This window comes from Ovis aries, chromosome 3 (assembly GCF_016772045.2).
Source record: "Ovis aries strain OAR_USU_Benz2616 breed Rambouillet chromosome 3, ARS-UI_Ramb_v3.0, whole genome shotgun sequence".
In the NCBI taxonomy this organism is placed as follows: domain Eukaryota; kingdom Metazoa; phylum Chordata; class Mammalia; order Artiodactyla; family Bovidae; genus Ovis; species Ovis aries.
In genome coordinates, this window is record NC_056056.1 from 153,181,104 (window position 1) to 153,207,676 (window position 26,573).

General features: G+C 41.5%; 1 protein-coding gene and 1 non-coding gene across 14 annotated transcripts in view; one reads left to right on the top strand and one right to left on the bottom strand.

Moving 5' to 3' along the window:
• Nucleotides 1–26,573, top strand: part of GRIP1 (glutamate receptor interacting protein 1) — a 771,259-nt gene that overhangs the window by 313,189 nt on the left and 431,497 nt on the right. The gene's annotated exons all lie outside the window — the stretch shown is intronic.
• On the bottom strand, nt 7,091–7,162 carry TRNAW-CCA (transfer RNA tryptophan (anticodon CCA)). The gene has a single exon. It is a non-coding gene; the product is annotated as a tRNA-Trp (tRNA).

Consider the following 26,573-nt stretch of genomic DNA (forward strand, 5'->3'; position numbering starts at 1 on the left):
AATAACCATTGATTGCCTCAGCCCAAAGAGTTTATTGTTGATATCTTTCCCCTAAAATGGAATCAATTATTCTTGCCAATGCATTTTTATTAACGCACTGGCTATTTGGACTGGAATAATGAATCGAAGTGTAGAGGTATATTGAAAATTTGAAAAATAAAGTGTTTTCTAGTGACCTCAAAATGTTGATCTAATAAATCACAGAGCATGTCAGAGGAGGTTTGGTGAAGAAAGGCAATAAAAATAATGAGAACATTTAATTGGTTCTAAGTAGTAGCTCTAAACATTGTTTAAATTTAACATAAAGAAAATTTTGTCTCTTTTTTTATAGGATGGAAACTTTTTTGCTTACAAAAATCATTAGTTAACCAAAATGATTAGAATTTTCAAGTTCTTTGTCATTCTAACTCAGGTTTTTAAAAGAATTACAGTAAGTATTTTCTCACAGAGAATAAATTTAAAGGAAAATCTGAGAAGTTTAAATTCAGGAGAGAAGTAAGTAATTCACATTACATGGTTTTGGAAAGAATGATCAAGACCAAGCCATCTTTAGAATGCAAATTACAAATTTAAGGATATATTTAAGTTGTTAATAGAAAAGAAATTTCACATGCTAGTAAACAACAAAATAATTATGAATCATTCTAATCTATTTCTATAGTAAAGTCTGAATATTGCAGTTTTGATAATAACCACTGCAGTAATTATACTTTTATTTTATTTTAGAATTTTGTGATACTTTTATGTACATTTTACTTTGTCATCCTTCTAGAAATTTTATGAGTTGATAAATTAGCTGGAAAATTAAATGGCTGTCCAGTGTCACACAGTTAATGAGTAATGGCACTCCTCTTGATTCTTCTGGACTTTTCTTCTTTTCTGAACGAACTCTGAGCTCTGTTGAAACAGGCTACCCTGTCTTATTTATATGAATGTGCCTGCAACATAACAGGTACACAAAATGTATTTGTTGAACAGATTACACCAGAGTGAAATTTCAACTGTCAATCTTTTAAAGAATCTTAGTGCTCAAATATGGTATTTTATCTACCTAACAGAATTATGCCGAGCACTTAAAACCATTGAAACTGCATTTGTTTAAGGTCCTCTAGATAAAGTACTTTTTATAAATTGAGAGTTGTCATGGGAGACATAAAGAGGCAAAGGATGAGTATTTTAATCTATTTGGGGTTAATTGTATTCTATTACTTATCTATGGCTGCATGACAGATTATCCCCAAACATAGCAGCTTAAAACAACAAACACTTATTTTATTAAAATTCCAGTAAATCTTGTGTAACTTAGCTGCGTCCTTGGGCTCACTGTGTCTCATGGAGCTGTAATCGAGGCATAGACTGGGTTGGGTGAGGAACCTCTTCCAAGCTCATTCTTGTGTCTAGGTCTCAGGTCCATGCTGGCTATTGACTGGAGACATCAGTTTTTTCCCAAGTGGGCCATCTATTAGGTAGCTCATAATGACAGCTACTTTCCCTTAGAGCAAGTGAGCAGAGAGAGAGCATGAAAAGGCATGCTGGACAAAAGCTATAGTCTTTGTAACTTAATCTTGGAACTAACAACCCATTATTCCTGCTTCTATTCATTAGAAGAGAGTCACAAGGTCAGCCCACACTGAAGAGGATGGGATTACACCAGATTCTGAATAGTAAGAGTATGAATTATTGGAGGCATCTTAAGGCTGTGTAGTCCATTCATATGAAATGCTCTTGTTCAAACAGATTAAATCATAAGATGTAAAATTCCGGTAGAGTGACCTTCACCTTGTTCAGACATTTTAAGGAAAAAGTTAAGAAACCCATCTCAAACTGGCTTTAGACCCACCCCTCTAAAATCAGTCTGTTTACTGAATAAAATAGTCACGAGGCTGCCCTGACTTCAGGTACAGCAGGATCCTGTTGTCCCGGCACTCAGCTCTGCTTTCTTAAATAGTCCTGAAGGGATTTCATTGGCCTGCCTTGTGCTGCATGCTCGTCCCTGTGGCCATCAGGAATGGAACTCTCCAACCGACCAGTCCTGGGTCATCTACCACCCCGGGAACCTCGGGAGGAGTGACAGGCACAGGAGTCCAACTTGTATGAGCTGACAGTTGGGCAAAGAAAAACTGAGGTGCCCTTCCCATGATAAGCACTGTGGCTCATGGGCAAGCAAAACACTATTTGCAGCTCATCCATCCCTGTGATACCCATGCTTATTCTCATTTATGCAATTTACTCTGCCTGTGGACTGTATAAAAATGTACAGAATGGCGCATCTTACTTTGGTAGCAGGAATAAGAACTACACTCTTGAACGAAAGAGTTCATGCTCAATAATTGTGTAAGACTAACAAAAGGCAAACCATAGTTTTTGCAGTGTGTGTCTTCTGGAATCAAAATATTTCTTAAACTTCTTTGTGTCACCTTTAATCATTAATAGAGCACCTCCCTGGGACTGAATCCAGTCCTTCTGTCTGGAATTTAGCATGCATGTAAAGCCTTATTAATATGCTGACTCACAGAGATCACAGGTGTGTATGTGGCCAGATATTAATTGGGGTCAGCTAGGGCCATTGGGGGGTCAAATCCTAGGTATCCAAGGTCGCTGGTGTGTAAAATTAAACCTAATTAGCTGTATCCATGGTTTATAACAGCTTGTTGTTTTGTTTGGGTTTCCTCCCCCTCCTACCTCTTTTATGTATCTAAAAGATCAGAACTGAGGTGTCAGCTGTGCCCTTTTTCAGAAAGAAAGTGGAATTATTAGACTGCCATTGTGATTCGGTTAAACTGTGCGTAAATTTGATAGCAAAACCAGTGCTCATATTCGGACCTTGGAACCCTGTGAATCCGTTTAAATGGGACCTTGCTTGGCATAAGCTGTGGGCTCCTCCTCTTGCTAGTCTTGTGAGGACCCCTGGAAGTCAGCATGTCCTGGAGAGCCAGCCAACGGAGGCTCTCACACCTCTGCCTCAAGCAGTAGCACCTCAAAGGCTGGACCTTGGGTGGGGAGACTGTCCAGAAACATTCATTCTTGAGTGCTTATTGGGTGAGGCAGTGGGGATGCTGAGAAAAACAGGACATGGCCCTTGTCCATGTGTGATAAGAAATGCAAAACATCTGCACTGGGGGTCAGGAGAGAAGAAAGCGGCTTCTTAGCTGGCCCTGGGTTAAATGGCCGTGAAGGGGAGCTTGCTTCCTGAAGCCCCGTTCACAGTCTTCTGCTGTCCCCTGCTTGCTGCTTGGCATCCCTCATGATATTCTTTCCAGGTCTGCCCACCAACAAAGTACTTATGACCTCTGTGTGTCTCAGGCATTTGTCTCCTGTGCCACTTCAAAAGTCCTCTGCCCTCTGTTTATCTACCAGTACTGACTTTTATTTTGCAAAACAAGGTCATCCTTCAGAGAGGACTCTGGCTTTTTCCGCACCACTCCAATCAACCATTCCCAAACCCACGGTCCCTTTACCTTCTCCCTAATGCTTATCCCAGCGCAAAAGTTATCATCTCAGCACCACAGCGTACTGTCCTTCGCTAAAGTCAAATTGCTTTCTTTTTAAAACTCCCAACGTGTATGATTGTTTGGTAACCCACAGGATTGTGAATGAGCTTCATGTTATGCTTTTTTAAAAAATATTTTTTAGACTTTAAATGTCAGGATTAAATTTATTTGGCTGCCTCTGGTCTTTGTTGTGTCCTTGGGATCTTTCATTGTAGTGTGCGGGCTTAGTTGCCCTGCAGCACGTGGGATCTTATTTCCCCAGCCAGGGATTGAACCCATGTCCCCAGCATGGCAGGGTGGATTCTTAACCAGTGGACCACCAGGGAAGGCCTTTTCCTTTTGTTTTTGTTTAGTTTGCCTATTATTATTATTTTTAAAATATTTATTTATTTGGCTAGTTGTGGTATGTGGGATTTTGTTTCCAGACCAGGAATGGAACCCATGCCCCCTGCATTAAAATGCATGGAATCTTAACCACTGGACCACCAGGGAAATCACTTAGTTTGCCTATTAAAGTCAATAAATCTTCAGCTGATTGGACTTCAGGCAAAGTAGGAGAGAGTGTTTGGACTATATTGCTTTCACTAGATTTGGAGAAATGCCAAATAACCTCAGATATGTAGATGACACCACCCTTATGGTAGAAAGCGAAGAGGAATTAAAGAGCCTCTTGATGAAGGTGAAAGAGGAGAGTGAAAAAGCTGGCTTAAAGCTCAACATTCAAAAAACTAAGATCATGGCAACTGGTCCCATCACTTCATGGCAAGTAGATGGAGAAACAATGGAAACAGTGAGAGACTTTATTTTCTTGGGCTCCAAAATCACTGTGGATGGTGACTGCAGCCATGAAATTAAAATACACTTTTCTCCTTGGAAGAAAAGCAATGACAGACCTGCTGCTGCTGCTGCTGCTGCTAAGTCGCTTCAGTCGTGTCCAACTCTGTGCGACGCCAGAGACGGCAGCCCACCAGGCTCCCCCGTCCCTGGGCTTCTTCAGGCAAGAACACTGGAGTGGGTTGCCATTTCCTTCTCCAATGCATGAAAGTGAATAGTGAAAGGGAAGTTGCTCAGTCATATCCAACTCTTAGCGACCCCATGGACTGCAGCCTACCAGGCTCCTCTGTCCATGGGATTTTCCAGGCAGGAGTACTGGAGTGGGGTGCCATTGCCTTCTCCATGACAAACCCAGGCAACATATTAAAAAGCAGAGACATCACTTTGCCTGCAAAAGTCCATGTAGCCAAAACTATGGCTTTTCCAGTAGTCACGTATGGATGTGAGAGCAGGACAATAAAAAAGGCTGAGTGCTGAAGAACTGTTGTTTTCAAATTGTGGTGCTGAAGAACACTCTTGAGAGTCCCTTGGTCAGCAAGGAGATCAAACCAGTCAATCCTAAAGGAAATCTACCCTGAATATTCGCTAGAAGTACTGATGCTGAAGCTCTGAAGCTCCAGTACTTTGGCCATGTGATGTGAAGAGCCGACTGTCAATATCAGAAGCTGTCAATATCAGGAAAAGACTCTGATATTGGGAAGGATTGAAGGCAAGAGGAGAAGGGGACAACAGATGAGTTGGTTGGATGGCATCACCAGCTCAATGGATGTGAGTTTGAGCAGACTCTGGGAGATGGTGAAGGACAGAGAAACCTGGCGTGCTGCAGTTCATGGGGTGTCAAAGAGTCGAACACGACTGAACAATAACAATCAGGACACCCTGATACAGGAATCTTCAGCCTCTTCTGGAAGCAGTTCCATCTCCACACCCTGCTTCCTTCAACCAGTACTTAGCTTTTCTCTACTTTCCTTTTCTCCTATCCAGCTCCTTTGACAGTTGAGGCCTATGCCGACTTAGCAGAATATGAAAAGGCCTAAGAGCACAGGGCTATGCAGTTGGTTTAAATACCAGTCCTCAGGTGTGATCACGAGAGCCAGAGTGTGGAAGGGAGGGAAGGCCCTGCTGCAGTTGGACTGGTCAGATCTCACTAGAAACACTCTGTGGGCTTTGGGGAGATGTGGGCAAATGGAAGCAGTGCCAGAGAAGAGTGACTAGACACAGGAATGGCACATACGGGCAAGCTGGAAGAACAGAAGGTGTTTACCTTAGTCAAGAGGAGACGCTGCAGAAAAAGACCACAGAGGAGGTTGGAGGCACAGTAGTGCTGCAAGTGAAACTCCAGCATTTGCTGTTTGTGGCCTTTAAAAACAAGTCTAAAGCCGGTGTAGCTTTGAGGAAAGGGTCTTCCGTTCAGAAAGCAAAGCAGTATCTTGTCTATGACTACTGTTAGCAGTGCTATGGAGGAAGGTACCCGTAGAGAACCGTGGGTACATCTAACTTACATATTATGTGCTAACCCCACTCAGTTTGTGGAAGCTGGCTGTAATGAAGCACAGAAATATAATGAACTTGGCTTTGAATGCAAGCTCAGCCCCTTCCACTTCTGTGACTTAGCATCAGACTCTCAGTGTCCACATGTAGAAGGGGAATACCTGTCTCACTAGGTATATTAGTAGTAGTAGTGGTAGTGTTAGTCGCTCAGTCGTGTCTGACTCTTTGCGACCCCATGAACTGTGGCCCGCCAGGCTCCTCTGTCCGTGGGATTCTCCAGGCAAGAATACTGGAGTGGATTGCCATTCCCTTCTCCAGAGGATCTTCCCAACCCAGGGATCGAACCCGGGTCTCCTGTGTTGCAGGCAGATTCTTTACCATCTGAGCTACAGGGAAGATCACTAGGTATATTGTGAGGCTGTTAAAAGAGATGATACATGTAAAGCAGTTACTATAGCACCTTACACATGATAAGTAGTACGTGGTAGCATTGAAAAAGTTTGTAAGGTCAAAAAAGGAAAGATTATGAGAGCGTGTTATATGAGAAGGCAAGCCCTGATCAGGGATGTCAGCCATGGGAGTGAAAGAAAGTGCCCCATGTATTTATCATCTTTGGGGTATGGTTAGAATGAAATGATCATTTATACTCAGTCATATTTTATTTTTATGTTACATATTATCTACTTACATCTTAAATAAATTAGAAGGATCATTGACTTAAATTAGGGACCTTCTTCCATGCATATTTCCTGTCTTTCCCTCCATATCCATTTGTATTTCATAGGTTTGAAATTATGACAGGAAGGAAAATACAATTTTTGTTCTTACTGTTCTGTTAGCCTTGCTAGTCTTGCCGCATGAATGAATTGAAAGGAAATACACTTTACAATGCATAATGAATGAGCCTGTACTTCTTAAATGTTTTAGCCCTACTACACATTATCTATTTGGAGAGAATGTGAGGGAAATCAAACCTGAAAGCAAGCTATCTTTTGCCAAATCAAATGCATCTTATCTGACTATACTTTTACTTGTATTGAACTCAAAATAGTACATTTTCAGCACTTGAGGATATGAATAGTTAATTAAACTCCACTTGGAGTACCTTATCTTAAGCATCCATGGTTACTTAAGAAGGTAAGGTAAGGTGAAGTCGCTCAGTCGTGTCCGACTCTTTGCGACCCCGTGGACTGTAACCTACTAGGCTTCTCCATCCATGGGATTCTCCAGGCAAGAATACTGGAGTGGATTGCCATTTCCTTCTCCAGGGGATCTTCCCGACCCAGGGATCGAACCTGGGTCTCCCGCATTGGAGGCAGACGCTTTAACCTCTGAGCCACCAGGGAAGTAAAATTGATATGTTGGCTGTGAATCTTTAACACTGCCTGTTGTATATTGTCAGGAACGTTGCTAAGGACATAAAGATGTGTCATTAAAGAGGTGATGCATGGTCATCTCTTCGGATATTGGATAACTTCTAGAACACCAAACACAGCCGCTTCATCTGGAAATGACTATCAAGAGAAAATGTGAGTGCCTACTGAAGACAACCTTGATCCAATGGATGTGTCTTCCTCAGATATGAATTAGTGAGAAAAGCTAGATTTTAACATGGAAATAAACTACCTACTTACTTGTTTGGTTTTTTTTTTTCCCCAAGACATAATGATTAAGGAACAATACACCTATTTACTCATTTACACTCCAGCTCAGAAATATGGTAATGTATTGTTAATTCAAGGAAGCAGTATTGTCCCTTGGTTAAATCTCAGATGCTAGAATGAATTTAAATCCTGTCTCTTCTGTTTTATTAATTTTTAACCTTGTCAAGATATACGAACTTTTCTAAGCATCTCCAGTTTTCTCCTCTGTAGAAGAGGGAAACCATGATACTTGTTGTCTCTTGTGCAGATTAAGTTAGATCCAAAGGAGTTTGCTACCTGTTAAGCCATAGAGAAATAAGCATTACTAGTAGGAGAAGTAGTTTATGAGTCAAGAACTCAGAGTCATGAAACCAGCTTTATCACTAACTAGTTGCTCAGTTTAGGGCAAATCCTGGTGACTGCAGCCATGAAATTAAAAGACGCTCACTCCTTGGAAGGAAAGTTATGACCAACCCAGACAGCACATTCAAAAGCAGAGACATTACTTTGCCAACAAAGGTCCGTCTAGTCAAGGTTATTGTTTTTCCAGTGGTCATGTATGGATGTGAGAGTTGGACTATAAAGAAAGCTGAGCGCAGAAGAATTGATGCTTTTGAACTGTGGTGTTGGAAAAGGCTCTTGAGAGTCCCTTGGACTGCAAGGAGATCCAACCAGTCCATCCTAAAGAAGATCAGTCCTGGGTGTTCATTGGAAGGACTGATGTTGAAGCTGAAACTCCAATACTTTGGCCACCTTATGCGAAGAGCTGACTCATTTGAAAAGACCCTGGTGCTGGGAAAGATTGAGAGCAGGAGGAGAAGGGGACGACAGAGGATGAGATGGTTGGATGGCATCACCGAATCGATGGACATGGGTTTGGGTGAACTCCGGGAGTTGGTGATGGACAGGGAGGCCTGGCGTGCTGCGGTTCATGGAGTCGCAGAGTTGGACACGACTGAGCAACTGAACTGAACTGTACTGTCAATCCTCTGGACCTTAACTGTACGGTTCCCTTAACTGTAAAGCGAAAGAAATTGATTGAATAACCTTAAATATTGCTTCCAACTCTAAAGTATATCCTTGTTAGCAGAAGCATTTAAAACCTCTAAAGCAAAAAGCTTCCATTATTCCTAAGAGGTAGTTAATTATTTCAGTGTTTACTTAAACATTCCTTTATGTGAGGGGAAGACCTTTTGCTTTTCCCACCTCTGTTTCCCTAGGAGTTTCAGTGCCTCTAGTTCAAGGAAAAGGTGTTAAGGAGAAAATTAACACCTTGTTATTGCTGCCTGAACTCTTAAGTTTCTTCACTGCTGTCTTGAAGGTGGCTATCAATTAATGAGCTTGGAAATTCTGTTTCAGTCCATATTCTTAATATTTCTTTGTCAAACATAAATCTATCCATTTCTGAGTAAGCTTTTTTAATAAGATTTTTTTTAATGTGGACCATTTTTTAAGTCTTTATTTAATTTCTCACAATATTGTTTCTGTTTTATGTTGGGGTTTTGGTGGATCTTAGCTCCCTGACCAGGGATTGAGCCCATCCACCTAGCATTGAAAGGTGAAGTTTTAACCACTGGATTGCCAGGGAAGTCCCTTGGGTAAGCTTTTTATTGAAGTCTGCATTCATGTAGAAAAGTACACAAATCATAAACATTCAACTTGCGGAATCTTGGCGACGTGAACTGTGCTGTGCCTAGTCACTCAGTTGTGTCTGACTCTTTGTGACCTCGTAGACTGTAGCCCACCAGGCTCTTCCATCCATGGGGATTCTCCAGGCAAGAATACTGGAGTGAGTTGCCGTGCCCTCCTCCAGGGGATCTTCCTGACCCAGGGATTGAACCCAGGTCTCCCACATCAAAGGTGGATTCTTTACCATCTGAGCCATTTGGAGATCACTTGGCGAAGTGAACACATTCATGTAATTAGGACCCAAATCAAGAAACAGAACATTCTTAGTACCTCAGAGTACCCCTCATGCCCCCTTGCATCACTAACTCCTGTCCACAGTTAACTGCTGTCCTGATCTGTGCTGTCGTAGATTACTTAAGTTTATGTAAATGAAATCATATAGCAAGTAGTTGTTTCTTCACTCATAGTATATACATACGTGCAACTTTAATAGATCCTGCCAAAGAGTTTTCCAAAATGGTTCCACAGTTTTTACACTCTCCCCACCCCATGCCTAGCCTCAGAAAGGAAGTGAAGTAAAAGTTGCTCAGTTGTGTCTGACTCTCTGTGACCCCATGAACTATACAGTCCATGGAATTCTTTAGGCCAGAGTACTGGAGTGAATAGCCTTTCCCTTCTTCAGAGGATCTTTCCAACCTAGGGATTAAACCCAAGTCTCCCACACTGCAGGAGGATTCTTTACCAGCTGAGCTATAAGGGAAGAGAATTCCATTTCTAATTATTTATCTGTTTTAAAATCATGTTTCTTAAAGCAAGCTACTGTTTTGAATTAGGTTATATGGATTTCTTCCTAACACTTATACCCTCTACTTCAGGTGATAATATGATCTGACTTGCCCTGGACAGACCCTGGATAGATCAAGTTTATACATATTGCCCTTGTATAATTTTTACTGGTGCTCCTTTCACTTTTAAATTTTCTTAAGTTGAGGGGATGAAAATGTTTTAAAATTAGTTTTTAGTAATGACTGCAGCCATGAAATTAAAAGATGCTTGCTCCTTGGAAGAAAAACTATGACCGACCTAGACAGTGTATTAAAAAGCAGAGTCATCACTTTACCAGTGGAGCTCTGTCTAGTCAAAGCTATGGTTTTTCCAGTAGTCATGTATGGATGTGAGAGTTGGACCATAAAAGGCTGAGCACCAAAGAGTTGATGCTTTCTAACTGTGGTGCTGGAGAAGACTCTTGAGAGGCCTTTAGACAGCAAGGAGATCATACCAGTGAATCCTAAAAGAAATCAACCTGAATATTCATTGGAAAGACTGATGCTGAAGCTGAAGCTCCAATACTTTCGCCACCTGATGTGAAGCGCCTACTCACTGGAAAAGACCCTGATGCTGGGAAGGATTGAGGGCAGGAAGAAAAGGGAATATAGAAGATGAGACAGCTAGATAGCATCACTGACTCAGTAGAGATGAGTTTGAGAAAACTCCAGAAGGTAGTGAAAGGCAAGGAAGCCTGGCATGCTGCAGTCCGTGGGGTCGTTAACAGTCAGACATGACTTAGTAAGTGAACAACAGCAACAAATGGTTGCAGAACCCTGTGACTGTAATTCTAAAAAACATTGAATTGTATTTTATATGGGCAAATATTTTGGTGTGTAAATTAATATCTCACTATGCTTTTGAACTGTGGTGTTGGAGAAGACTCTTGAGAGTCCCTTGGACTGCAAGGAGATCCAACCTGTCCATTCTAAAGGAGATCAGTCCTGGGTGTTCTTTGGAAGGAATATTGCTGAAGCTGAAACTCCAATACTTTGGCCACCTCATGCGAAGAGTTGACTCATTGGAAAAGACTCTGATGCTGGGAGGGATTGGGGGCAGGAGGAGAAGGGGACAACATGAGATGGCTGGATGGCATCACCGACTCGATGGACATGAGTTTGAGTGAACTCTGGGAGTTGGTGATGGACAGGGAGGCCTGGTGTGCTGCAGTTCATGGGGTCGCAAAGAGTCGGACATGACTGAGCAACTGAACTGAACTGAACTGAAAGCTATTTTGAGAAATTTGTCTATTTTGGATGATAAATTATGTGGTCATTCTGCTTGACCCCATTTCTACCATTTTCAACAGAAAGATAAAGAAAAAAAGAAAATTTAACCTGTCTGGCTGCTTCTTGTGGAAAAAACAAACCTTCCTGGCATGGTTTTATAAGCATTTGTTAATGAGATGCCACCCAAAGCAAAGGAAAATTGATTATGCTGCACTAACCGATTAAACTATTCTTTTGAAAGAGGAACCCTTCTGCTGGCGTTGAGTTTATTTTATAAATTTACCAAAATTAAAGAAGACTTTTTAACAATATACATGCCTTAAAGTTTGGCTATGAAATAAAACTTTTTAATTTGAACTATGCCCTGTTACAATTTCTAGGTAACTTACCACCCTAAAACTCAAGAGTGAAAATAACCATTTCACCATGCTTTTGGATTCTTCAGGCCAGGAATTCAGATAGAGCACATGAGGGGTAGCCCAGCCACTCTATACTTTCTAAGACCCAAGCCTGTTATTGGCTGGGACATCAGCTCAGTTTTCAGCCAGGCTATACACGTGACTTTGTTTGGGCTTCCCCACAAAATGGCAGCTGGGTTCCAAGAAGGAGCATCCCCAAAGAGTAAGGTAAAAGTGCATGGCATTGCTATGGTCTTGCTTTGAAAGCCAGGTGGAGTCTTTTTTACCCTCCTTTATTGTTTGTTTGTCACAAAAATTCTGCCCAGATTCGGGGGGAAGGGACATAGACCTAATCATTTGATGGGAGGGGTGTCACGGTCACCATGAAATAAGAACATGTAGTGTGGGAGTTTTGTGGGGTGCATCTTCAGAAAATATGCCTTCCGCTTACCTGGATCTTCTGCTTCCTTCATCACTGTTTCTCTCCTGCTTGGGTTTGACTCCACTCCCAGTAGTTTCTCCTGAGTCTGGGATCCTGTCCTGGATGGGATGCCTGGATGGATCAGATTTAGAAGGTCATGGGCTCTAGTTTGCCTCAAATCAGGCCTCGCCTCACTGGCTCTTGGACTGGGCAGTTTCGGCCACTATGATTGAACTGGTCTGCAGCACTCTCAAGTGAACCTGTTGGCTCTTTAGGGGCCTCCTGTTGTCAGATCACCAGAGGCCTCGCTGCTTCTCTGCTTTCTCCTGCACAGATACTGATATTGTGTCTCCTGGCAGTTTGTCCTCACCAGGTTGGAATTTGGAAGTCTGTGAACTACATAGTCTTCCAGTTTTGTGTAAGTGTTGTCATTAGAGGTTTGGGCTTTCCCAGGTGGCGCTAGTGGTAAAGAACTTGCCCGCCAATGCAGGAGACGTAAGAGACACGAATTCGATCCCTGGGTGGGGAAGATCCCCTGGTGGAGGGCATGTCAGCCCACTCCAGTATTCTTGCCGGGAGAATCCCATGGACAGAGGAGCCTGGCAGGCTACAGTCCATAGGGTTGTGCAGAGCTGGACATGACTGAAGCGACTTAGCACACATGCCTGCACATCGTTGCTTTGCAGTGTTGTGTTAGTTTCTGCTATACAATGATGTAACTCAACTGTATATATACACACATATATATACACACATATACACCTCCCTCTGGAGCCTCCCTCCCAGCCTCACCACCATCCTACCCCTCTGGGTCATCACAGAGCACTGAGGTGAGCTCCTTGTGCTATACAGCAGGTTCCCAGTGGCCATCTCTTTTACACATGGTAGTGTATATATATAAATTCCAGTCTCCCAATTTGTGCCCCCCACCCCCATCCTGTGTCATACATCTGTTCTCTATATCTGCATCTCTATTCCTGACCTGAAATAGATTCATCTGTACCCTTCTTCTGTTGCCTGGTAGCTCAGCTGGTAAAGAATCTGCTTGCAATGCAGGAGACCCTGGTTTGATTCCTGGGGTCAGGAAGATCCCCTGGAGAAGGGATAGGGTACCCACTCCAGTATTCTTGCCGGGAGAATCCCATGGACAGAGGAGCCTGGCAGGCTACAGTCCAAAGACTGTAGGGGTCGCAAAGAGTCGGACATGAGTGAGCAAATTTCCCTTTCATTACCACCTGCCGCTTATTCTTTGGGCTTCCTTGGTGGCTCAGACAATAAAGAATCTGCCTTCAATGCAGGAAGCGAGGTTTGATCCCTGGGCGGGGAAGATCCGCTGGAGAAGGAAAAGGCAACCCACTCCAGTATTCTTGCCTGGAGAATCACATGGATAGAGGAGCCTGGTGGGCCGCAGTCCCCATGGGCTCGCAGAGAGTTAGACACGGCTGAGTGACTAACTTTCATGGTAGCATTCTTGTAGGTTCCACATGTATGTGTTAATATATGATGTATTTTTTCCTCTTTCGGACTTACTTCACTCTGTATGACAGACTCGAGGGTTTAGACTTGGCTGACTGGTTACTCTGTTTTTATGTGGGGATCTAGGGAGATCCAAAATTGTGCTGCCACTGCTACCATCATTTTATCAGAACTTGCCCAAAGTGATCTTTTAAACATGTGAATCAGATTGTGCCAGTGCTACTTGAAAGTCTCCAAAAACATCACACTGCAATGAGCATGAAATGCAAATGTCTTACCTTGTACATTTCAGTGCGTCAGGACTTTATGTCCCCTCCACTCCGTGTGCTCAGGCCACTCTAATGAATGTTGAATCCAGAGTCCCTGATTCTATGATAGCTGTCATTATGATCTCTAAGCTGCTTTGTCTTGAGGACCTCAGTTTACTGAATAGCCTTCCCATCTCTAATAGTCTCTGACACTCTTAACCTGTGACATTCGTGGGGAATATGTCCCGGGGCCTTCTTGTTTCCACAAACACACAAATATTATAAAATTTCCTCCATAAAATGCAGTAAAGTATAACTAAAAAAATGTAAGTGACCTCTTAATGTTTCTTTGAATACAGAACTAAAATCATTCCGAAAGCCTTTAAAATAAATCCAGCCACTAACATAAATGCTACACTACATTACACAAGCTTTTTATTTCAAGAGATGCTTATTATTCTCCTCCATGCCCTCTGATCTGGCAGATAGTGAAGTCCAGCTTAATTTGAAAACCTGCCATGTTGACCTGAACTAGAAAAGACAAACTGTCCTTGGGCACCTGAAATCTGATGATCACTTTTTTAAAAATGTTAAACAAGGCATCTTCAAATATAGCGCTTCATTTCTCTTGAATGGGTATTCTGGTTTCTCTCTCTGGTCCTCTGTGAATTGCTATGTTTTGGGGAGATAGGCTTTCAAAAGGACTCCGTCAGCTGATGTGTCCCCTGCCCAAAATCTCTCAGGCTTTTATAGAGCACTTCCTCTTGTTTTCAAATCAACTCTTGCTTGGAGGTGAAGCCAGGTCAGACCCCGCCCTCATGTTTGGAATGAAGGTATATGCTCCTTGTCTGTCCATCGATTCTAATTTCCCTTTCCTATCATTGCAATTTTCACTGTTGAGCAATTTGGCACCTCCTGAATATTATGCAACTATTTGCATATAGAAATATGGCACTAATCATGTACTGAAAATTCAGCCCTTCATTCCTTCATTCATTTCCTGCTTGTGTTTTTCTGTGTAAGATGTAAATCTTTATTGTGTCTTTAATTTTCCTTTCCCCGAGGAAATGCAATCTGCACAACAATGCAGAAATATGGTAACTGGCCCACTGCTTGATGGTAGGGCTCGTGGTTTCATACAATGCTTATGAACTTTTCCTCTGGATACACAAATCCCAGCACTATACCAAGTACTTTACTTATTTCTTAATTTCTACCATACTCCTGCAGAGCAAGGGATCATATCCTCAAAGAAAACTAAGGCTCAAAGACATCCCTGGTGGCTCAGTGATAAAGAATCTGCCTGCCAATGCAGAAGAAAACTAAGGCTCAGGGAAGTTAAATAGAAGAGCAAAACTGATTTTTTTTACAGATCTGACTCACTCAAGAGCTTCCCAGGTGGTGCAGTGGTAAAGAACCTGCCTGCCAATGCAGGAGATACAAGAGACATGGATTTGATCCCTGGGTCAGAAGATCCCTTGGAGTAGGAAACAACAACCCATCCAGTATTCTTGCCTGGAAAATTCTGTTGACAGAGAAGCCTGGTGGTCTACAGTCCATGGGGTCTCAAAGAGTCAGACATGACTGAGCACCCACACACGCACCCCTATTTAAAAGTCTCTTTACAGTTCTTGTTAGTGTGTGTGTGTGTGTGTGTGTGTGTGTGTGTGTGTGTGTGTGTGTGATGTGGATATCTATATTCTTTGTTTTTGGAGAGAGAGTAGTACTGTTCAATAGAAATATAATATGATCCACAAATGCAAGTCAGATACACGATTTTATATTTTACTATAGCCATATTTTTAAAAGGCTTCCCTTGTGGCTCAGCTGATAAAGAATCCACCTGCAGTGTGGCAGACCTGGGTTCAATCCCTGGGTTGGGAAGATCCCCTGGAGAAGGGAAAGGCTACTCACTCCAGTATTATGGCCTAGAGAATTCCATGGACTGTATAGTCCATGGGGTCACAAAGAGTCGGACATGACTGAGTGACTTTCATGTTCACTTTTCACTCTCATAGCCATATTTTTAAAAGTCAGAAGAAACAGGTGAAGTTAAATTTAATGATGTATTTTATTAAACCAGTGTATCCAAATTAGTATCATTTCAACATGCAATCAATATAAAAATTGTTAATGAGCTATGTTACATTCTGTTTTTTTTTTCTTTGTACAGTTCTTCAAACTTTGGCATGTGTTTTACACTTAGAGTATGTTTCAGCGTGGACTAGCCACACGTTCAGTGCTCATTAGCTGTGAGTGGCTTGTGGCTGTCATGTTGTATTGCACAGAGGAAGGAGGGGTGAAAGCAACATATTAAAGGTTGTGAGGTGCCAAGTAAGACTTCCTACCTTTCTAAGCCTCAGTTCTTCCATCTTTCTCCTAAAAGGCAAACAGAACTTTTTTTGTACTTTTCAGAGTTATTCTGAACACCAGATATATTTTTCCTCTTTTTTTTTTTTTTTTGGACAAAAAAGTACGCTTATACACTTTTATCGGAAAAGGAAAAGGCTACCCACTCCAGTATTCTGGCCTGGAGAATTCCATGGACTGATGTATAGTCCATGGGATTGCAAAGAGTTGAATACAACTGAGTGGCTTTCATACATATATACACTTTCATATTTTGCTTTTCACTTAACACCATAATTTGGAAGTTATTCCTTAATAGTATGTTATTCCTTAATAGTATTCCTTAATACACTTAATAAGTGTATATGTTTATGTACGTGTGCCAGTATGCTTGTGGGTGTCTGTGTGTGTTCATTTAAATTCAACAAACATTTATTGATGAGCTACTATGTGCAACATGTGCAAGGCACATAGGTTCTATCAGTGAACAAAACTAATAAACACTTCTGCCTTTGTATGTTATGTTTTAGAAGAAAGAGACAATAAACACTTAATTTAGTGAACTCTTTAGTATGTTATAATAGAAAGTAATAAATACAAAAATTGCCAACGTTCGTTGGATCATTGAAAAAGCAAGAGAGTTCCAGAAAAACATCAATTTCTGTTTTGTTGACTGTGTCAAAGCCTTTGACTGTGTGGACCACAGCAAACTCTGGAGAATTCATGAAGAGTTGGGAATACCAGACCACCTTACCTACTTCTTGATAAATCTGTATGCAGATCAGGTAGCAACAGTTAGAACCGGACATGAAATAACAGACTGGCTCCAGATAGGAAAAGGAGTACGTCAAGGCTATATATTGTCACCCTGCTTATTTAACTTATATGCAGACTACATCATGAGAAACTCTGGGATGGATGAAGCACAAGCTGGAATCAAGATTGCTGGGAGAACTATCAATAACCTCAGATATGCAGATAACACCACCCTTATGGCAGAAAGTGAAGAAGAACTAAAAAGCCTCTTGATGAAAGTGAAAGAGGAGAGTGAAAAAGTTGGCTTAAAGCTCAGCATTCAGAAAACTAAGATCATGGCATCTGGTCCCATCACTTCATGACAAATAGATGGGGAGACAATGGAAACAGGGACAGACTTTATTTTTCTGGGCTCCAAAATTGCTGCAGATGGTGACTGCAGCCATGAAATTAAAGGACACTTACTCTTTGGAAGGAAAGTTATGACCAACCTAGACAGCATATTAAAGAGCAGAGACATTACTTTGCCAACAAAGGTTGGTCTAGTCAAAGCCATGGTTTTTCCAGTAGTCATGTATGTATGTGAGAGTTGGATTATAAAGAAAGCTGAGCACCAAAGAATTGATGCTTTTGAACTGTGGTGTTGGAGAAGACTCTTGAGGGTCCCTTGAACTGCAAGGAGATCCAACCAGCCCATTCTAAAGGAAATCAGTCCTGAATATTCATTGGAAGGACTGATATTTAAGCTGAAGTTCCAATACTTTGGCCACCTGATGTGAAGAATTGACTTTTTGGAAAAGACCCTGATGCTGGGAAAGATTGAAGGCAGAAGGAGAAGGGGATGGCAGAGGATGAAATGGTTGGATGGCATCACCAACTCAATGGACGTGAGTTTGACTAAACTCTGGGAGTTGGTGATGGACAGGGAGGCCTGGTGTGCTTCGTGGGGTTGCAAAGAATCAGACACGACTGAATAACTGAACGGAACTGAATAAATACTGTGGGAAAAAAGGAAAAGGAAAAGTTGTGGGAGCAGGAATTTCCATTTCAAATGAGGTGCTAAAGAGAACCTCATTGAGAAGGTGAGATTTGCTCAGTGTCTTGAAGGAGGTGAGGAGTAATCTGTGAGTAAATCTAGGGGGATAGTGTTCCAAGAAGAGGGAGGGCAGTTCACAGGCACAGAATGGGAGGGTCCCTGGCATGTTTTTTATTTTTAATTTTTTTCATTGAAGTACAGTTAAATTACCATGTTGTGTTGGTTTCAGATGTACAGCAAAGTGATTCAGTTATGTGTATAGATATTATATATATAATGTATATATATAGTCTTTTTTCAGATTCTTTTCCAATATGGGTTGAAGTATTGAATATAATTCTCTGTGCTATAAAGTAGGACCCTGATGGTTATCTATTTTATACTGAATGTTTATGTCAGTCCTAATTTCCTAATTTATCCCCACACTTTTCCCCTTTATCTGTAAGTTTGTTCTCTAAGTTTGTGTGTCTGTTTCTGTTTTGTAAATAAATTCATGTGTATCAATTTGTTTTAAGACTCCACATATAAGTGTTATCATTTGATATCTGTCTTTGTCTGACTTACTTCACCTAGTATGGTAGTCTCTCGGTCCAGCCTTGCTGCTGCAAGCGGCATAGTTTCACTCTCTTCACGGCTGCATAGTATTCCGCTGTATCCATGCACCACATCTTCTTTAGGCATTCATCTGTTGATGGACATGTAGGTTACTTCCATGTCTTGGCTACTGTAAATAATGCTGCAGTGAACGTTGGGGTCCACGTGCCTTTTCCTGAGGAGCAGTGAGAAGGCCAGTGGAGTGGGGTGAAGTGATTATTGAGGGCAGTGGATCTTGTTTGCTTGGCAGACTCCTATAACCCCTAGAAATCTGACTTTGAGAGTAAGGAAGTTCACCAGGTTCTTACTGACAGCCACAAAGCAGTCCAACATTTGGAGGTGCCGTATGCCAGTCTCCTATTGAGAGGGACACTTAGCTTGTTTCTGATCTGTTTGATATTCTAAACAGTGATATAGCATATCTTTGAACCTATATGTTTTGCTCACATGTGAACTTTCATGTAGAATAAATTCCTAGTAATGAAATAACTTGCTGAGGAGATGCTTATTTTTAACTTTCCTAGGTATTGCTAATATGCTGTCTGAAGAGCTTGTACAAATTTTTATTGCCATCCACAGTGTAGGGGAGTGCTGTTTTCTTATTACCACTATATCCATTAGTCAACAATTTTATTTTTGCCAATTCTGTGAGTGAAAGTGTTCCCTTACTGGCATGATTTGGGGATGACTCCTCCTCTACTCTAAATCATATAATAATGTGGATTATATTCTGCTCCTCTTCCATTTCTCATGGCTCCCAACTACTTTGTACTTATATCTCTTCATAGCATGTATTGCTTTGTATTTTAATTGGTTATGTCCCTGCATCCTATCTCTTTATTATAAGCTTCTCAAGAGACGGACTAATGTCTTATTGTTTTATACCCTCCCCCCATGCATAGAACTTTACTTATTTCACAAGGAGCAGTTATTAAACCTTTGTTGATTAATGAGTGAATGATATAATTCTCTTTGAATTATGCTATATAACTTACACTTAGGAATTTGATAATTAAAATGATAGCAGTAGCTGTCACTGAAACATTTTGGTTTATTGGATTGCATGCTTCTGACTGCTAGCTGAGAAAAATTATGTATTCCATCCTGTAGAGTTCAGGATGGAAATAGTCAATGCACGATTTTATTTCTAATCCCCAGAGTAAGCATTTCTTTAAATATACAAAAAACTGAGTGGGACTGAATTGGGTCCGTATGTAGGTGACAGTATATACAGTTCAGTCAGATTTCTGTAGTTTCGTCTGCTTCTATCTAGCTCGCTATCTTGAAACCGAGCAGCATTTTCTGGTTTGTAGCCTTGGGCATCTGGCTGCTGAGGTCATGAGGCCACTGGCTGTACTGTCACTTAGTTTTGAGAATCTTTAAGATGTGATTTGAAAATGGATTTGGGCAGAGAATTGTGTGGGCTGAGGGAGATGAGCCATGTTCCTGGGCTGGGCTTCCCTGCATACTCGTGTCCCTGGAGAGAGTAACAAATGTTCTATTTTGGAAATGTTAATACTGAATCTCTCTCCTCCAAACACAGAATCATATGAAGGGTTCTGAGAAGCCACACAGTAAAGAAAACTGTTTATCCCAGTGTTTCTCAAATTGATTTGACAACTGGAAATTATCTTTTGCCTAGTAACACCTATCAGGATATCAGTATTCCGCAGAATAGAGCTGGAGAAAAAACATGAGAAATCATTTTGTTGGGTTTTTTTTTCCATTTTTATTGTTGTTGTTCTTCCGTTACTAAGTCATGTCCAACTCTTTGTGACCTCATGGACTGCAACACACTAGACTTCCCTGTCCTTCACTAGCTCCTGGAGTTTGCTCACATTTTGTACCAATAGAAATAATTATAGAAATTTATCATATTTATCACTAAATATACCTATTGTCAGTTCAGAGCATATATTCATCAAATGAAGAGTAGCCATCCAGTATGGACTTGTTTGTAGCTGTTGACAACAGGGGAATTGCCACAGAGGAATTGAACATTAATTTAGCAATCTATTTTATAAATAGACTACATCCTAAGACTAATTAGAAACATTAAAGTTAACCTGAGAGTTGTTTAGGAACAGGTGTAAGCCTGAAAATGGGTAATGAAGAAAGTGATAATTTAAGAAAATAAACCTAGATATTAATTTCTCCTGAGAATAAAAGATCTAAAGATCTTCAGATACCTGAAATGATGTCAGAGGAAGGCTAACTTCTGCCTGTATTGTCAAAGAGGCCAACTGATGACCAATTTTTCTTGTATTTAAAATTATGGAGATTTAACAGACTGCAAGGAGATCAAACCAGGCAATCCTAAAGGAAATCAGTCCTGAATGTTCATTGGAAGGACTGAGGCTGAAGCTGAAACTCCAATACTTTGGCCACCTGATGTGAAGAGCTGACTCATTGGAAAAGACTCCAATGCTGGGAAAGATTGAAGGCAAGAGGAGAAGGGGACAACAGAGGATGAGATGGTTGGATGGCATCACCGACTCGATGGACTTGAGTTTGAGCAAGCTCCGGGAGTTGGTGATGGACAGGGAAGCCTGGTGTGCAGTCCATGGAGTCACAAAGAATTGGATATGACTGAACGACTAAACTGAGCAGACTGAGAACTTTAATTTGTGTATGGAAATTCTTAAATGGGCCTCCCTTCCTTGTATTACAGCTCGTGTTTTTCAGGCTGTCTAATGCACTCAGCTTGCTTCTTCCTCTTCTCATTTCTCTGTCCCCTCTCTGTGCTCCTTAAAAACATTCACTAGACTGGCAATTAGGGACTGAGCACAGATGCAGCCTTTAATTTAATTTCACATTCCATCATTTGAAACATGACCGAGTGCGTGCTGCTTCTGGCCTTTTGAGTGCTGGGAAATCAATATGTTAATTTACTTCCATCTTTTCAAATAATTTTTGAGAGAGAGCAAGCGCCTCCTGTGAAATGAGAGGCTCACCCCCAGGAGGGGTGGCTGTGTGTCTGAGACATAGCCCCAAGTACTTGCATTCTCCCACCCAACCGTGCTTTGCGAATCAGTTGAGTTTCATAGTATATTTGTAAATTGACTGTTTGCGACTTCGAGCACTTTTTTTCCTCCTACTGGAAAATGTTGCTCATGATTATTATGAATCTAGACTAGTCCTTAAAAAGCCATTAAACCCTGCTGCTGCTGCTGCTGCTGCTGCTGCTGCTGCTGCGTCGCTTCAATCATGTCCGACTCTATGCAACCCCATAGACAGCAGCCCCCCAGGCTCCCCCTTCCCTGGGATTCTCCAGGCAAGAACACTGGAGTGGGTTGCCATTTCCTTCTCTAATGCATGAATGTGAAATGAAGTCACTTAATCATGTCTGACTCTTAGCGACCCCATGGACTGTAGCCCACCAGGCTCCTCCATCCATGGGATTTTCCAGGCAGGAGTACTGGAGTGGGGTGCCATCGCCTTCTCCACATTAAACCCTAGTGTGTCTAAATCATGTTACAAACACTTCATGGAAGCTGCATTGGTACAAGTTGATTTCCAGTTGAAGAGAAGGAACAGTCCTACTCTCTTCTATAGGATTCACAGACCATTAGGGCAGCTTTTGGTTCCATTTCCTTTTAGCATCCAGATCTTACTGGTGACTCATATGCAGCTCATGGTAAGATGAAACTGCCAAGGTTTTTCCTACATCAAATGCTCCAAGGTTAAAGCTGTACCATCCCCCACTTTCTTATACCTGTGCAGTTAAAATACTTTTTGTTAATGAAAAATATGTCCTTGTTACATTCCATCTTGGTTTTGCTCATGCAAGTGGAGTGCTTTGTGAATCTTCATTTTATCACCATTCAGCACATTCCCTTTAACTCAGTTGTGTCACTTCATGTTGGGTTAGTTTTATTTCTGTACCTTTTATACAAACTGTGGATAGAAATGTGGGACATGGAAGCTTCAAGAGCTTCAGTTTTCAGAGCATTTTCACAAGAAAACATAGTTCAGTTGAACATCCCTTAAACTGTGAGGATGAAGCTAATGATCATATTGATCTTTGTCTTTATGGGTGGCAAAGTAGAGGCAAGAAGGTTATGAATAATTGATGACTCTGAAGCATACTCTAAGCATCTAGTTATCTCACTGATAACTCAGATATACTGTTGTCTAGTTTTTGAATATATATATATTTTTAAGCTCCCATTTTCTAACACCATTTAAGTTTACTATGACTGCAGAGTTAACCACAGTGGTTCTTGGATTCAGGAACTATTGTGGTTAATCTCTGCAGGGCTGTGGAAAACTTGACCGTACTATGAATGCAAAAAAGGTGGTCAGCGCTGATTTTTTATTTTGATACTTTTTTAACATTGTACAAAAGCAAGAACAGTGGCAAACAATGAGTTGGTCCCTTTCTTTGTTCTTTCCAAGACCAGACCTTATATTAATATAATCAACCTGAGCTTTCCAAGGTACCAGAAACCTGGCTGTATATGAGGGCCTCGGTAACTATTAAATTGTCATTTCTAGGCTGGCTCTCTGTCATGATTTCATTTTGTATCTGCCACCACCAACAGAATTGCAAGAATTCCTTCTCCCCTTAAATCTCCTCCACATACCAACTCTTCAGTTTGTTTTGGAAGTCTTTTGTTCACTTGGTCTAGGAAGTTCTTTTTCCCAGCAGCCATGCGATTAGGACCTATCTTATAGCTTTGTGGGTCTCCTCCCACTCCGAAAGCTCTGAGGCATGGCTGTCCCTGTGTTCAGCCCCCATTCGCATCTCTAGTCGGCTTCAAGGATCCACCCAAATGGACAGAGCTCTTTTCCTCCCACGTGTGCTATGCCTTGTAACATGGATGTTAGAGTGGACTGCTCTTCAAAGTCTAAGGGGCTTTAAAGAAGCAGTGGTGTTCTGTCTCCAGTCCCCAGAGTTCTGACACAAGCCTAGGGGCTGAGAGTAACACACACTAATGACTCAGAATCAGGTGTCTCTCTAACCTGACTCTGTTAGCCTTTTAGACTAAGCCTTTGCATGGCAGCAGCCTTCTCTCTTAGGATATATTATTCCCTTGGTGGTTTCTCATTCCTCTGTTAAAGACCTAACCCCATTAGCCCTCCAGACTGCTCAGCTGGGGCTTGCAGCTGCGCTTGCAGATGAACGTTCTCAATCTTGAATCCCATCAATAAAATGTCCTTTTGTGTCATTTTCAATAATATGCCAAAAGGTCTGGCTTATTTGGGCTTCTAGCTCCCCACACTGGCCTTTGGGACCTCACTTTAATATTCTTTCTTGATTATGTGCCAGTTCTTCCATGCTGCATGATTTATCATTTAAGATCGAGAGCCATGGAGGAGTTCCCTGCTCAGGGGCTCTCCACTGAGGCAAACTAGGGTAGGGCTGAGGGTTCCAACCCTGGACTTCCCAGGCCCAGGGTGACATTCTAGCTTTGCACATGACTTCGGGCCACTCACTCAGTGTTACTAAGCCCAGTTCCCTAAACCATAACGTGGGGATGATGAGGCAGTGCCCATGTCATGGGGTTATTGGAGCATCAGTGAGATAATCCTTTAAAATACCTGCACAGTATCTAGAATATATTAAGCTCTTAATAAGTCTCGGGTGTTTGGTTATTGGGCTTCCCTGGTGGCTCAGTGATAAGAATCTGCCTGCCAATGCAGCAACCAGGTCAGAAAGATCCCCTGGAGAAGGAAATGGCAACCCACCCCAGTATTCTTGCTTGGGAAATCCCATAGACAAAGGAGCCTGACAGGCTACAGTCCATAGGATCACAGAGTCAAACACGACTTAGCAACTAAACAAAAACAACAAATTTAGTTATCACCAGTATTATTATCATTTCTATAATGCCATTCAAGCATTTTTACATGTCATTTATATGTGTAGGTCCTGTCTGAATAAGCTGAAGACCCTTCTACCAGTTTTGACACCTGCAATGTTCCTTCCTGGTCTTACTCTCTGTGCTAGATCCTAGCTTTGCTGTATGTGGCCTGAATAGTAAAGACTAGGGTTCTATTCAGAGCTAGTAAGATAACTTTTCTTGTTTACTGCAGGCTTATAGGAGTTACTTTTTTCCAAAACCTTTTAGCATTGAGATGACCCTTGTTCACAAGAGCCCCTCCAAGAGCCAGGTCTTCAAAGTTGTGAAACCCTCTAAGTAAATTTGAGTGAGTCTCAGAATTCACCTGTTCTTTGAGGGGAACTCTGGCCCTGAGTGGCTAAAAGCGGATTGTATCTGAAGCTCTTTAGACCAAAATGAGTCCCAAATTTAATTCAGTCTTAATATCTACTCTACAAATACAAAACAGCAGACAGTGAGAGGGACTTATTTTATGATGTACTCTGTGGGTTGATTATTTGCTTGTATAGAAGTGGCTGCATCTGTGTGAGTTATGTGTGTGTGTGTGTGTGTGTGTGTGTGTGTGTGTGTGTGTGTGTGCAAGGTCTGTATGCTTATGGCCCAATATGTATATTTTAATACAGTTGAAACTTAATGATGCATTGTGTTGCTGTATTAGATTTGAGTATCAGGTTGGAAAAATGTCATCATGAGAATAAAAGTTTCATTATTAAAATGAATTTTCTTTAAATACGCATTTTCTGAATTTAAGTGTGAGATTAGGACTCTAAAAGCTGAAATGGCCTGTGGTGTTGCGTCTTCGACATGTCTGAGTAGTACACCACAACACATAGGCCAGCTGCTGAGTTTTGTGCTGTGGGATAGACTGATAAATTAAGGATGCTGGTACCATGAGATAGAGGGTACAACTTGTTATGTTTATTAACATAAAGGAAGAAATCCCAAACACTTAGTAAAGCGAAAGCAGACCCCTGGTCCATCCAGCTCATCTCTGCAAGCTTCATTTCCATGTGTTTATAGCTCGGTCACCTGCTTCTCTCTAGCCATCTGATGGCCCTCTTCCTGTTGCCCTGCCTCAGCTCCCCCCTGGGCTGAACCAGTGGGGCCGCCTCCGGACATCACTCTGCTGTTTGCTGTTCTGTCCTGGTTAACTCTTTGCCCCATGGAATGCAAAATCACTTCCACACGGTAAACTTGGACCTGACCCAGCTATAAAAATAAATGTCATACCACATCTGTGAATGTACTTCATACTGAATCAAACTCTCCATCCAGGCACTCTTAAATTTTAGATCCCCTGAGCAATAACTTAGTCTGAATTTGAAGTTTGATTGACCTAAACTGCCTTTCCTGTTGTTTATTTGGTTAGTCATGTGTTTATTCATTTATTCTACAAATACAAAGCAACAGACAGTGAGAGGGACTTATTTTATGATGTACTCTCTGGTTTGATTATTTGCTTGAATAGATGTTTTGTTAAACATCTGTTGAGCATCCAGTATGTCATAGTAAAAACAGAAGCTCCCATTTATGGAACACTTATGTGTTAGGTGCTGTGCTATATATATTACATGTTTATATATATATATTTTTTTCAGATTCTTTTACATTTTAGGTTATTGTAAGGTATTGAATATAATTCCCTGTGCTATGTAGTAGGACCTTGTTGTTTATTGTATATATTATATTATACTATATTAACAGTGTGTATTTGTTAAAACCAAATTGTTTTGGAAATAAATTCATTTGTCTCTTTTTTTTAGATTCTACACATAAATGATATCATATTTTGTCTTTCTGTATTTGACTTTGCTTAGTATGATAATCGGGAGAAGGCGATGGCACCCCACTCCAGTACTCTTGCCTGGAAAATCCCATGGATGGAGGAGCCTGGTGGGCTGCAGTCCATGGGGTCGCTAAGAGTTGGACACGACTGAGCGACTTCACTTTCACTTTTCACTTTCATGCACTGGAGAAGGAAATGGCAACCCACTCCAGTGTTCTTGCCTGGAGAATCCCAGGGACGGGGGAGCCTGGTGGGCTGCCGTCTGTGGGGTCGCACAGAGTCGGACACGACTGAAGCGACTTAGCAGCAGCAGGAGCAGCAGCAGTATGATAATCTCCAAGTCCATTCATGTTGCTGCAAATGGCATTTTTCATTCTTTATGGCTGAGGAATATTCCAGTGTATGTGTGTGTGTGTGTGTATCACATTTGAATGGCTCTAACACCCAGTCTTCAACTAGGTTACCAGAGCAGTTTTAAATTATAAACAATGAAGCTGTTCTATTATCCAGCCCTCTTGCGG